A 12,633-nucleotide genomic window follows, 5' to 3' on the forward strand; every position below is an offset into this window, starting at 1 on the left:
TATGCAATGTGCATATATATAGCCAAAAATAGATATGCATATCTATATAGATGCATATAACTGTTCTAGAGACATGCACACATTTGACATGGTTCTGGGTACAGTTTTATGGATACAATCAGCCCAAGTCCCTGGAAGCAGAGGGCTCTGTTCTTCCAACTCCCCTTGTTATCAGGGAAATCTCATGATTATATTTTGAAGCCCAACTTGTGTTTTTTAAACATTTGAGATCAGCACTGCCAAGGAGTAAATATTATGGGAAAGGCACTGATTCCTCAGAGATTTACTTCCTTTTATTTTAAATGGCCCCCCTGGCTGCCCTTTGCCTGGGCAGAGTGTGGGGCTCCTGCAGGAACAGGATCTTGCTAATTGTACTGGAGTCATTTTGCTGCATATATCGTAACAATGTGAGCGGTGCAGTGTGATGAACATCTACCTGGGGAAATTGAAGTTGTCAATTGCTATGGGCAGCACATTTTAGAATGAGTACAGAAAAAACCCCAATAGATAAGGGCTTTTAAGCCACAGAGTTGTAAATACACACATAATTCTTTGAGCAGTTTTAAAATACAAACAAAAGTAATTTCTTCATTAGCTATGGAAATTAAACGGTGGCTGTGTGGAGTGGGGGTTTCCACCCCCTGCCGAAAACTAATGATTACAGGAAAACACAAAAGCCATTTCTGGTAGCAATACTGGCCACACTAAGCCATGGGACACTGCCCAACACCGGCCACTCCCTGCTCCCAGCTTCAGACTTGCCTTAAATAGCAAGGAAATCATCCCACAGGAGGGAATGCTGCTGCTTGCTCTTCTGAGAGGTTTAATTAATGTTTGCAAAACGCTGACAAGATACAAACGTACTCCAGAAGCACAAAGCACGACACAGCTGCCACCGCACCCTGCAGGACGTGGGGATTGAGTGTGGGCAAATAATGGCTCAGAGCTCTCAGGGTTCAGGCTGCCAGGGCAGTGTGTGGTGCTGCAAAGGGAAGGCAGAGTGCACAGTGAAAAAAGGCAGGAAAAATGCTTTTCCTCTGGAAAATCACTAAGAAAAAGTTTGCCTGTCATCTGTAGTTGAACTTTATATTTCAATCTTTAAACTACTGCTTTTAGTTATGTTTGTGTTTGCTTCCTTCAAGGGGATTTTCTTTCCGTTTGCCTTAGTGGTGACTCATTTTACCTATGTTTTGGCAGAACTGAGGTATTTATTTTAGCAGAGGAGTGAAAACAGTTTTGAGCGTGTTAGCGATCGCCGCAGTTCCTGCCGTGTCACCGCGTGTTTAATGCCGTGGCTCGGGCTGGCCCAGCGGAGCTCTGAGCACACACAATCAATCCCCATCACACCTTACACTGTACACAATTTCTTCATTTCTAATACCTTGCACAGTGAAATATTTTGCCAGTTCTGACATGTTGCAGACTCACGCTGGATGGAGCTGGCTTGTTCAACGTTTTCTAACCCATTACAGTGTCTTCATTTTACTTTACTGGGCATGCAAGAGCTCAAAGTGGTGTTTGTGACACAGAACAACTGTGATACACCACCTCTGACTGGGGAAGTTCTCAATACTCACTGCTTCTTTCATTTTTATTTCCTGTGGGATTTGAGGTTCCCGCTGCCCTGTCCTGTCCTGTGACCCAAACACTGATTTCCTATCAGGACACAGGTCGAGCATGAACACTCATCAAAGAACACACGATCTTGCGTGGTTATTCACTCACAAGCTGACCAAATTTTGCAAAGGGCAGAAGGTCTCTAGTGCTCACCTCCACAGCCAGCATCATGCCAGTGAAAGATTTTATGGGAATGCATTTGCATTTCAGGCTAAAATACCCCCAGTCTGGGTTTTTAGAACCACACCCAGTTCTTTAACAAATACAGTTCCCTTCCACTGGAGCTATACAGCCTGAGTACCACATTACTTCTCAAACCTGTTTTGAATCAAAGCTGGGTTTGTAGTGTAGCTACAAGTACGCTGTTTCACAAACATGATTTGCAGCAAATACCCTTAAGCCAACTCTTTAAAGATTGATTTTTATAAATGTGCTTCATAAATAGCAATATTTTCTAATTTCACAGCACAGGAACATATCACCACCTTATTTCCGAAGACAGATTGATACTCCCCAGCTACAGGGGATTTCCATTCCAATCTCTGCCACTGCCACCTGCTGCCGGAGCAGCCCCTCCCTGGCTGCCCACAGGAGCTGCAAACCACCTCCAGGACATGAGGTTTGCTGGGTGCTTCACCAGGGAAATATCAGTATCTGTCCTCTGCCAGGGAGCAGCAGTCTCTGACACTGCTGCTGGCCACAATTTGTGCTGAGCTCTGGCAGACCTCAGGGTGACATGGAGTTTTACTACAAAGCATGAGGCATTGTGTAAAGCTTCCTTGCCCCTTTTGCTGTAAAGGCAGGACTGACCTCAGTGGTGGCAGTGGCTCAGCACAGCGATGTCCCTCTGCCTTGGCTCCCAGAATGACAAAAAGACAAGAGTAGTATTAAATTTACCCCCTTCTTCCCTTTGCCCCCAGCCCACCTCAGGTCTATCTCACCATTACCCTCCTGGTCCTCAGGCTCTGCTGCTCAGTGGGGCCCTGCTATTGCTGCCACTGATGATTGTACCTGAAACCACAAAGGAAAATTGACAGACAGCAAGCAAACCAATGGCTTCTGAATCCAGCTCCAGAGCCCCACGTGAAGGTCACCCACACCTCTGTGTGGGAGCTATTAGTGTTCATATTTGTATAGTTTTTTTATGAGTGTTATAACGATGAACAGTGACATGTCCACGTGTCTGTGTACACACACGCACAGACCCCCCGACGTTAGAACTCTGTGCCAAAGAAATTATGTTTCACGTAATTTCTAGTGTCATCTTTGACTAATTTGCATTTCTTTTCTCATTATGGCTCATACCTCATTTCAAAGGTGTCCTTCAAACCAGAACAGGGGAAGAAGACCAAGAAGTGACAGACAGCAAGGAATAATCTTAAGGCAAAGCCCAGGAAAGCCATTGCCACTGTCACATCTCTGGTTTAGCACCCCCATCCCACATCCCACATCCCACATCGCCCCTTCCCACAGCCGGTTTCCTCTTTGGAGAATTTGTTTTCCCAGAACTGATTCATTGTGTCCCAATGGGCACAGGCTCCCCTATCATCACCCTTCTCAACCAAGGAACAAAGAAATGCCTAAATCTGTGAGATTAACTGTGGGTCATCTGACAGCTACACAGAGCCACAATATGCAGAAATACAAACACCCAAGTGCCATTTTTCCACCTTCTCAGCACCCCCTGCCCCGGTGTGATGTGTCTGGGCCACTCTGTGTTGAAGGTGAAGTGAGTCCCTTATTGCCCACAGGTCAGACATCAGAACCAAAGTGGCCATAAACTGGCCGCAGGACATGTCCCCAGTGCTGTGACCCCTTGCTCTCCCCCTGCAGAGGGTGATGAGTCTGCAGGGGCACCGAGGACACTTCTGCCGTTGTGGAGTAAATCACAGCTCCACTGGTACAATCTCGTTGTTAAAATAGCCTGAGAACATCATAAACAGAACTCATCTGGGGAGATATTTCATCTCAGGCTTTGATGACGAGGTCAGCTCTGCTCAAACACATCCTTCAGCTACAGGTCAGCCCTTTCTGCACATCTGTTTTGAGATCTCCATACCCCATCTGCTCATCCCTGAAACACTGTCACAAGACCCTTTGGGCTCCTGTCTCCCCCTAAAATCCTCCCCAAAACTGTTGTCTCTGGTGGCATAGGTGGGTGCTCAGAAAACGTGCGCTCACCTTTCTGCTCACATGTGAATTGTACGACACAGTTTGATCTTTGCCTAATACAGAATTAAACATTATGCAACTCACTGAGTGATATGTTTTGTCCCATGAGAGATTTGCTTCAGAAATACAAAGACAGAAAAATACTCATCTTTCATTATCATACCAGTTTTTAATCAGCTGGGAAATGCTGCTTCTTCCCCCAGATGAGTAGGCTGGATGGAAACAATGTTCTACCTCTGCCTCCCCCAACACCTTTTCCCATGGAAATTTTCCATTTTAATTAGATTCTTTTATTACCGCCCTCTTTTCTAGCACATCTTTTCTTGCTATTAAACTTTTTTCCCTCTACACATCTATTTTTCATTTTCTTCAATTGCCAAGAGCCACAGCATGTGTCCATGTGCATGTGCTGCGGGAAGGAGAAGAAAGAGATAAGAAAAGAATAAAAAGAGAGAAAAGATGGGGAAAATTCATCTGACAATTGTTGGAAAGACCAGCAAAAGTGCTGACAAGGCACTTTCATGAAACCAGAAAGTTTTCCTATTTTGCCAGGATGGAGGTTACACCCACAGTCCCTTCTCCACCCTGGCTGCACCCCAAAAGTCTAAGGGGGAGTTAAGCCCTCGCTGCCTGTTATAGCCACTGCTCTGCCTTAAGGACTTTATACAGAGAACAAACCAAGCAGAAACAACTAATTCCTGGTTTCTAAGCCACTCTCAGCTCACTGAAAGCTCTGGCCCATGATGCTGAGGAGGGGGATGCTCATGAACAGTGTGGGGCTGCCAGCCCCAGATCCTGTGATTCGCTGTGGGAAATGCTGATTTGTGTCTTTCGTTGATGCATGTTAATGCTTTCATTTGCATTCCAACTCCAATGAAAAATTTATGACTGTTAAACTTCTGTATGTCATAATTAAACACAAACAATAATTTCCAAATAACTGTTTACCATGCTGCATATTCAATTGTGCAATCAATCTCAGTGACTCTTTTTCCTTGCAAATGAAGGGAGGCGGGCCCGTACCTGCCACGGTGCACTCGCACCGCAGCCCGTGGAAGATGAAGAGTCAATCTGACATTTCAGGAGAGAGCGGTTACCTGTGGAATAAATAGATTGAAGCCCTGTCATTCTCAAATAGATGCCACCTCCTCCTGCTATTTGTTTGGAGGAAAGCTCCCAGAGAGATGGATGGGACAAGTGCTGTTCAAACATTAATCTTAATGCAGAGAGAGAGGGAAGCAGCTGCTTGCAGAGCTCTGCCAAGGGACCTCAGACCTGCAAGGAATGCGTGTGAGCTGGTCCCAGCCCTGCCACTGGCAGTGGTCCCACAGCCAGGACCTGCTCTGGGAGGAGACAGGGACCAAGTGACCAACTGAGACGCCCGTGCTTGTGTCAAGCGCTAACAACAAGCGGGCAAGGGGGTGTGCAGGGAAAGCTCCACTGAGAACTGGCAGAGGAAAAAGACCTTGGCATGAGGATAAAGTCCTGCCAATGGCCCCATCCTTGGGCATTCCTGTCCTTGCCTGCTCAGGTGGCTTTGCTGGCAGTGCCCAGGGTGGCCAGCCAGGAGCCAGGGGTGCTGTGGGAGCTGAGGATTTGGTTCCTGCTGAGTCAGTGGCTCTGTAAGCCATGTATTGTCAGGATACAGCAGCATCTGTTTCCTTCGTGGCACAAAACCTGAACTGGTGACCTGCCAATAGGTGCCGATTGGTGATGGCTTCACAGGGAACTGCATTTGTCCTGCAAACAAGGTGAATAAAAGACATAATGGAGTTCAGTGATGCAATACAGATAACAGTGTCCTTTTACATTACTAACAACACGAACTCTGCTGTCTGGATCCCTGTTCTCCTGAGGACACCGCTAGGAAGCTCTTTGTAAATAGGATGTCTCAGTTAATGTCCTCTCCCAAGCAGCACATTAATCACCCTTTGTGAGTGCACAGCCTTGGGGAGTAAGGACTGCACTGGGTGTAAGACGTCGCTCCCAATCTGAGCTGTGTGGGGACTGTCCACAAGCCCACATCTTCTCCATGGCTGAAGCCAAGGCTGCGGCACCCTCCGCTGCCACGTCTGAGGGGATGCCACCTGTGCCAGGTACCAAACGGGCAGGAGAGCCGGTGTCTCAGCAGCACGGGGGCTGCAGACGGGCCACGAGCCCCCTGGAGGGCTTGCAGAGGGTCTGTGAAGAGCAGGAGGGGATGGAGAAGACCTTTTTGTGCAGCCCCTGAGCTCTGCTGCCTCTATGAGCAGGTGTCAAGGAGCCTGAAGTGCACTTGTTAGCTCAAGAGACCTCTAATTGGCTGTGAAGGATTTCTTCTCTCGATTGTGGGTTTATATTGTCCCCAGGTTGGTTCTAGTGACTGGAAGCTATTTCCACCCAGAGATTTTGTGAAGTGAAGTTGAATATTGTCCCAGACTGGGTCCTTAAAGATGGTTCCTGTAACTCTGGTCCCTGCTCATGCAGCTAAGGACACAACTGGCAGCACAGGAGCCCTGCTCTGTCCCGCTGCCAGCAGGGCCAGGTGTGCCCCGTGCAGCAGCCAACAGGGGATGCTCCCAGCGAGATCGTGTGTGCTCAGCTCTTGCCACAGCCAGAAGATTTCAGCTCTCTGGGCCATCGGCTTGCTGGCTTTCATAAGGACTGATCCCCTAATTAAATTAAATTCTTTAGCAATATTTAATGTTGCATATGCAACATTAATTTTTGTCCTAACATGATCGGTGCCATATTCACACTTGTTTATTTTCAGGGTGTTAACACAAACTCTGTTGTAAACACATTTTCACAGGTCAAAAGCAAAGCATAAAAATCAACAAAAATATTTGTATAATGAAGATTCCCAGTTCTACAGTAAATGTGATGAGAGAAAGAACGTCTTGAGAGCAAGAGAGGCTGTTGGAGGGCCCTGCTGCTCCGAGACTCTTGTCGTTCCACAGGGGAGCTTCTCTCACAGCGACATCCAGCAGCAAACCCCACCTGGGAGTTTTAACTAACCCCAGAACATTTTGTCTTCCCTTCTGGCTGAGCCCCGTGTCCTGCCTGGGCAGGAGGTTATACACGGGGTGGAAAGTTTAAGGGGAAAAAAAGGCTCTGAAAGGCACAGGAAGCCTCGCTTTGGACTGCATAGATTCAAAGTGCTCCCACTGGGACCTCAAAACTGTGTCAAACAAATGTAACTTATTGTCTCTTTCCCTGTCCTCAGTCCCTAACAAAGTTGTTTTCATTATCGGGGAAACCCCTGGAGAAGCGTTAGCATTGTAAGTAGCCCTTGTAAGTGGAACCAAATTAGGGAAGCGAGCAGACAACAGAGCAGAGAAAACAGATTTCATTTTCTATCTATCAGGTTCCATTAGCTTCACAGACAGGTCTCTATCCCGGCGTGGCCTGTCTGTGGTCAGAGTGCACCCAGCAGACTGAGATGGAAACACGTCTGCTGCTGAGCCTGACACTGCTCTTGGATTTAACTCTCAATCACCAGCTGAGCGAGGGACAGTGCAATCCACTGGGCACCAGCCAGACACATTCCTACTACATCCTGCAAGCAAAGCTCTCTGCAGTGGTCACCTGGTTTACAAATAGCTCAAAGCCCATACCTCTGATGTGCATCCAGGTGAGATCAACTGCTGCTGAAAAGGTTCTTTGCACCCTGCTCCTCCACACACTGCTGCAAACCCCTTTTACCCACCAAACTCCTTCCAGCACCTGCAACACATCACGGGCAAACTGCTTAAACACCACAGCAGGAATTCACCCAGCCCTGGCAATGGGGGGACACAGACTCCAGTCACCCTGAACAGCCCTCACAGCTACAGGGGAAGCACCATCAGGAAGGGAGGGGAAGAAAATTTACCTTCTAATTGCTAACAAGCCCCATTTTTCCTTGCTAGCACATAAACAAGGGAATTTGGCTCTCTTGCTGCATTAATGCCACTTGTGAAAACTAACTTGGGAGGCTGGATGTTTTTTCCAGGGTAAGGAGATGTTCCAATTACTAGTAAATTGCCTGCGCTTGGAACAACGCTGCATATTAATTCAAAGCAAGTGAATGTTCATTGAATTACCCAGAAGAGTAAACAGCTTTTTGTGGGGTGTGTAAATAATCCCAGGGTAGCAAAAAACTTGAGAAAAGAGATTTTAAAAACTAATTTGCCTGGGCAGAGAAAAAAATTCAAACGAAGTGAGTAAAAGAAAGGGTTATCAATGAAATGGTTATTTTGGTTGTTATGAGCTGGGTCATGTATTCATGATTGGAAGGAGCAGTCCCAGGTTGCCACCAGCACTGCACAGAGACTTTCCCAGGAGAACACGAGCAGCCCCATCCCTGCCTTACAGCCCCTGTGGCTCTCCCAGGCTCCCCATGGCAGGAGGAACACGGACCAGATGCTGTGGGGAGGAAGAAGGGGATTCAGGGGTTGCTGTACTTTCCACCTGAACCAAACTCTGACGTCTCTCCAGCTCAGTGTCCATTACCGTCACTAACGAACAGGCTTAATAAATGCACATGGCTTCAGGGGGTTTTCCACCATTTTCTTTTTTTTCCAACTCAGCTCCCTCATCACTGAGCTAATGCACTAATGGACACTTACCATTACCTAACTTCCGACCTAATGGGTACAGCAAATAAGTGAAAGGCTCATAAAATCAAATTTACTGAGCATCATTCCTTTTGCTGTCCATTAACTGAAACTATTTATCAGGTTAAACAGATCCAGGGTATGGAGCTATATTCATCTTGTTTTAATGCTGTTACGTGGACATTTCAGGATCCTGGGCTCTCCAGAAATTGCAGGGAAGTGCTGTGAGACCAAGCTGTCACTCCTGGCAGCAGTTTCGGAAGCATGAGGGGCGCACCAGCCTGGAAGATGGGTGGGTTTCTCTTCCTTGAGGCATGAAGGAGCTGCAGTCAACTGACTGCTGTAACATTCCTGGGAACGGGAAGGTGCTGTTAACCTCAATGACAGTGTCTGGTTTATAAATACCCAAACTAGAGACAGATTAGATGAACTTCAAAAACTTTCATGTATATATATTTAAAGGGTTTTCACTTGCTAAGTTACTTTTTTCCTTTCTAAACTCCCAAGACCCCAGTAAAGCCAGTCAATACACCATTACAATCATTTGGGGACCAGTAAAGCTTTGAAAAATAGCATCTGCACTGTGGATTTCAAGAAACCATTTGAACCACAGTAAGCCTTGAAGATAACTTCGAAATGTATTTTGATTTCTCAATAATTTCTTGAGAACCATTAAAAGAAATGAAAACTCTGCACCCTGGACAGACACAGGCTGGGAAAGCACTGTGAGGGGGGAAAAAAAGTGTTGTCAATACTTAGGAAAGGATCTAAGGAGTGTCCCCAAAGCACTGTTTTGCTAGCAGAGGAGACAGCTGGAGCTCTCCTCTTCCCCTGTCCATAACACCATCGCCACCCCCGAGCCTCGCCCTGCGCCCTTCGGGTGCTGCCGGTCCCTGCTGCTGGACCCTCAGAGCTGCTGCAGCCACAGCTGGGGCTGCTGCCACCTCAAAACACAAGGAACTGCTTGTGGGGGTGGTTTCCTGCTTGAAATGGTGTTTGGTCCCCAGAAACCCAGTCCTTCCTCTCTCCTTTCTCTTCCTAGCTGTCCATTTGACTATTTTCTAAAACAAAACAGCAGCTTCAATGCATCCAAGTAATGGTATTTCAGGCTTAAAAGCCGTGCTGTGCACATGGTTCACAATTAATCAAACAGCCTCTAATGTCTCCTGACCTACTTCTCAGATCCTTCCTCGTATCTGCTTAAGATAAAACCCTTGCTGGGATTAAAGCATTCATGGCATATGTCCAAAGGTCAGAAAAGGCCATGCTGGAACCACAAACCAAGAAAACTGCTCCTGGCAGTTTCAGTGTTGTATTTTACCTTCAGGACAGGAAAAAACTTATTAAAACTGTGAATTATCACACCCATAGGAAGAGCTGGAGCCTCTCATTGCCGGGTGGTGCCTTCCAAGCCAAAACCAGCCTCTGAATGTACCTTTCTTCCTGTAAGGTGAGAACAAGACATCAAACAGAAATTAGGATCTGTTTTTGCTCTTAAATAACTTAATTTCCTTCAGTATTTATGCCACAAATGGGAATTAAGAAGTAAAGTATTTGAAGCCATTAAAAAATTAAATGCCTGGTTTTCCACGTTGTCAGGTGTGGGTTAATTTGGTCTCCAGCACAGGCGGCACTCTGCAGTCAAGCACCAAATGCATTTGGAACATTTCTCAGTTGGTTCTGAAGGCCACCAGCTGGTACCAGAGATACCAGCTGTGAGCAGGAACCAGGCCCTGGAGAAGTGACAGGGATGCACAGTCTCGCCCGTGAGATGCTCTGTGCCACACATGGGAATGAATTCTGAGTGGAATTTTCCCCTTCTTTGTGAGTCCCTCTCTGTGCCCTAAGAGTGGCTGGGGACAAACTGAAGGCAAGCCTGGTGTCCCACTGAAAGGAGGGGGGGCCACCCTGTGCCACAGCAGTGCTCAGGGCGATGTCCAAGCAGAGCCCGGCCATGCCAGCCCAGCTCACTGGCCCCCACCAGCTGCCCAAGGCTCCGTGTCGATTCGGGCACTGCCGAGCTGCAGCTGTCACTGGGGTTAATGACAGCCAAGTGAGGAGCAGGAGTACAGTGTGCCTTGGTTTTCAGTTAATTTAGCAGATGATGTCAGCTGTCCAGGCTCAGGCTATTTCCATTCCCCCCCATTAACCCCAGCTCTGACAGATGGTACCGCTGCACTTTGGGGACCATCCATCAGTCCCTGTGACTCCCAGTGACACCACTTCCTGTACACTCAGGGTGACTGAAGAAAAATTCCGTTGTTTTTGTGGCTTCCCAGTCATTCCCGAAGCAGGATCAGGCCTCCAGGAACCCATGGTGCTGCCGGAAATGGGGATTCGGACATTGGTGCTTGGCCCTTTCCGCTGGGTCAATACCTGAACCAACTCCTGCTGCAAGTGGACACCAGGAACTTGGGAAGGCTTCCTGCAGATGAGCTGAAAAACTGCTGTCTCAGGTCCTCAGGGTCTGTGAGAATTTGACTATTTGTGTTTAATCATTTTTATCAGAGATGGGCAACTCTAAGTCTTAGAGTTCTACTTAAAATCTTGCCACCTTCTTGCATATCGAATTTCTGTTCTAGCAGGAACAGGACTTTCAGTCTGAAGCCCCTGCAGTGTCAGTGAAAGATGACATGAGATGTGTGATGTGGGAAAAATCTTTCTGATTTTTCAGAGGAAGTTTCATGATTTCAATTTTCTCATGTTCTGGAGATGAAAAAGAATTCCCATACAAGGAGTCCTTTGGAAGAGGGAAAATTTTGGTTACTTCAAAGGCTCTGTTTGAACAAAATATAGTTTTCCTCGAGCCTGACTTGTGGAAAGTGTCAGAAAACTGAAACATTAAATTCTGAAAACACAAACAGGCATTCCTCCTTGAGCACCCTGGAATGAGGCTGGAACGCTGCCCCCTTCCCAAAGCATTTTTTTTCCTTCCAGGTTCTCCCCAGAATACATGTTTTGTTGGAACTCTGCGGCCTCAAACACCTGCAGTTACAATGATGCCACGGTTAAGGGCTGTGTTCCACAGGAAGTCAGCCCATCCAGATCTGGGCAAATCAGCCCTTATTACTTATTTATGAGAGTTAATTTCATGTGCTGGCATTTCACACGCCATATGGAGGAGCGGCTGCCTGAGCCAAGCTGCAGGCAGCTCTCAGCTGCCTTTTTTTTTTTTTTTTTGGTTGTTTTAAATACTGCTGCTCGTGACTGAAGCAAGGTTAATCACTGCCTTTACTAAGAAAAATGACTTCTTGAGAAACCCCAAATCCTCACCTCCCAGGCAGGATTATGCCACAGAGAGCTGGTGTGCCCCAGCCAGGGCACTGGCTGCCTGGTGCCCCAGGATTCACAAACAGATCAGGGTGGTAGGTACAGTTACAGATAACAGAGCTTGGGTATGTGCAGCCACATCTGTTAATTTTCACAAGCACCAGTTCCTCCTGTTATTTGCTCATCTGATGGCGACAGGGGAACAGTCTGGAGTGATTTGCCATCAAAGCCCGTGTACTGCACACCCAGCAGCTCAGTCCCTGCTGCTGTGTTCTGTGCTGCCACTATCGCTGAGAAACCTTTCCTCACCAGTATTTTCTGCTAAACTAGGAGTCTTTGTCACTTTTGGGAAGCTTTTTGTAAGGGTATCAAGGCCCAGGTTTGACCAGAAACTCTTACTGTGTAACAAAACTAGAATTGTGCACACTGGGGATTTGCATTGCTTCAGCTGCCCGATAAGCTGATCCCTGACATCCATCCAGACAAAAATATACACCCAAAAATATACAGCTTTTTTCAGTATTTCTCCTTTTCAGATGAGGTATGTCTCCAAAGATAGCACTGAGACAGATTCACAGGAAGGTTGTGGCACTTCTGGTATTTGCTGTATGAGAATGACATTTGTGATAAGAAAAATGGAAGACGTGGAGCAGTAACGTGGCAATAACACTCCACTGGGGACAAAGAAATTATATAAGGTAATGAAAGCTGAAATGGTGGGATGGCAGGAAGGGGACCGTGGCAGCTGGGAAGCAGAGGAGCAGCAGTGCCGAGGTGGGCTCAGGGAGCAGCTTTTGTCTGGGATGGAATGAGCAAGAGAACAGCCCCAGCTGTCTGGCACTGGGGGGGACCTGGAGGAGCCCCTGAGTGAGCCCCCAGGGTCTGAGCACGTGGGTACAATAATCACAGCTGCCTGGTTCCCCCCCCTGCATCCTTCCTCATCACAGCACCAGTTCCCTCTCATTTTCCCCACGTTTTATTAACATCTCTTTTCTCC

At 47.2% G+C, this 12,633-nt stretch overlaps 1 long non-coding RNA gene across 1 annotated transcript; it reads right to left on the bottom strand.

The window, feature by feature from the left end:
- Positions 1–3,855: 3,855 nt before the first annotated feature.
- On the bottom strand, positions 3,856–9,807 carry LOC121663823. The gene is made up of 3 exons (XR_006015769.1): positions 9,688–9,807; positions 7,386–8,717; positions 3,856–5,529 (listed from the first exon to the last, which is right to left on the bottom strand). It is a non-coding gene; the product is annotated as an uncharacterized LOC121663823 (long non-coding RNA).
- Positions 9,808–12,633: the final 2,826 nt, after the last annotated feature.

The sequence above is a fragment of the Corvus kubaryi genome, unplaced genomic scaffold (genome assembly GCF_017639235.1).
Source record: "Corvus kubaryi isolate FWS band 111438036 unplaced genomic scaffold, C.kubaryi_AGA036_p1.0 37284, whole genome shotgun sequence".
Lineage (NCBI taxonomy): Eukaryota > Metazoa > Chordata > Aves > Passeriformes > Corvidae > Corvus > Corvus kubaryi.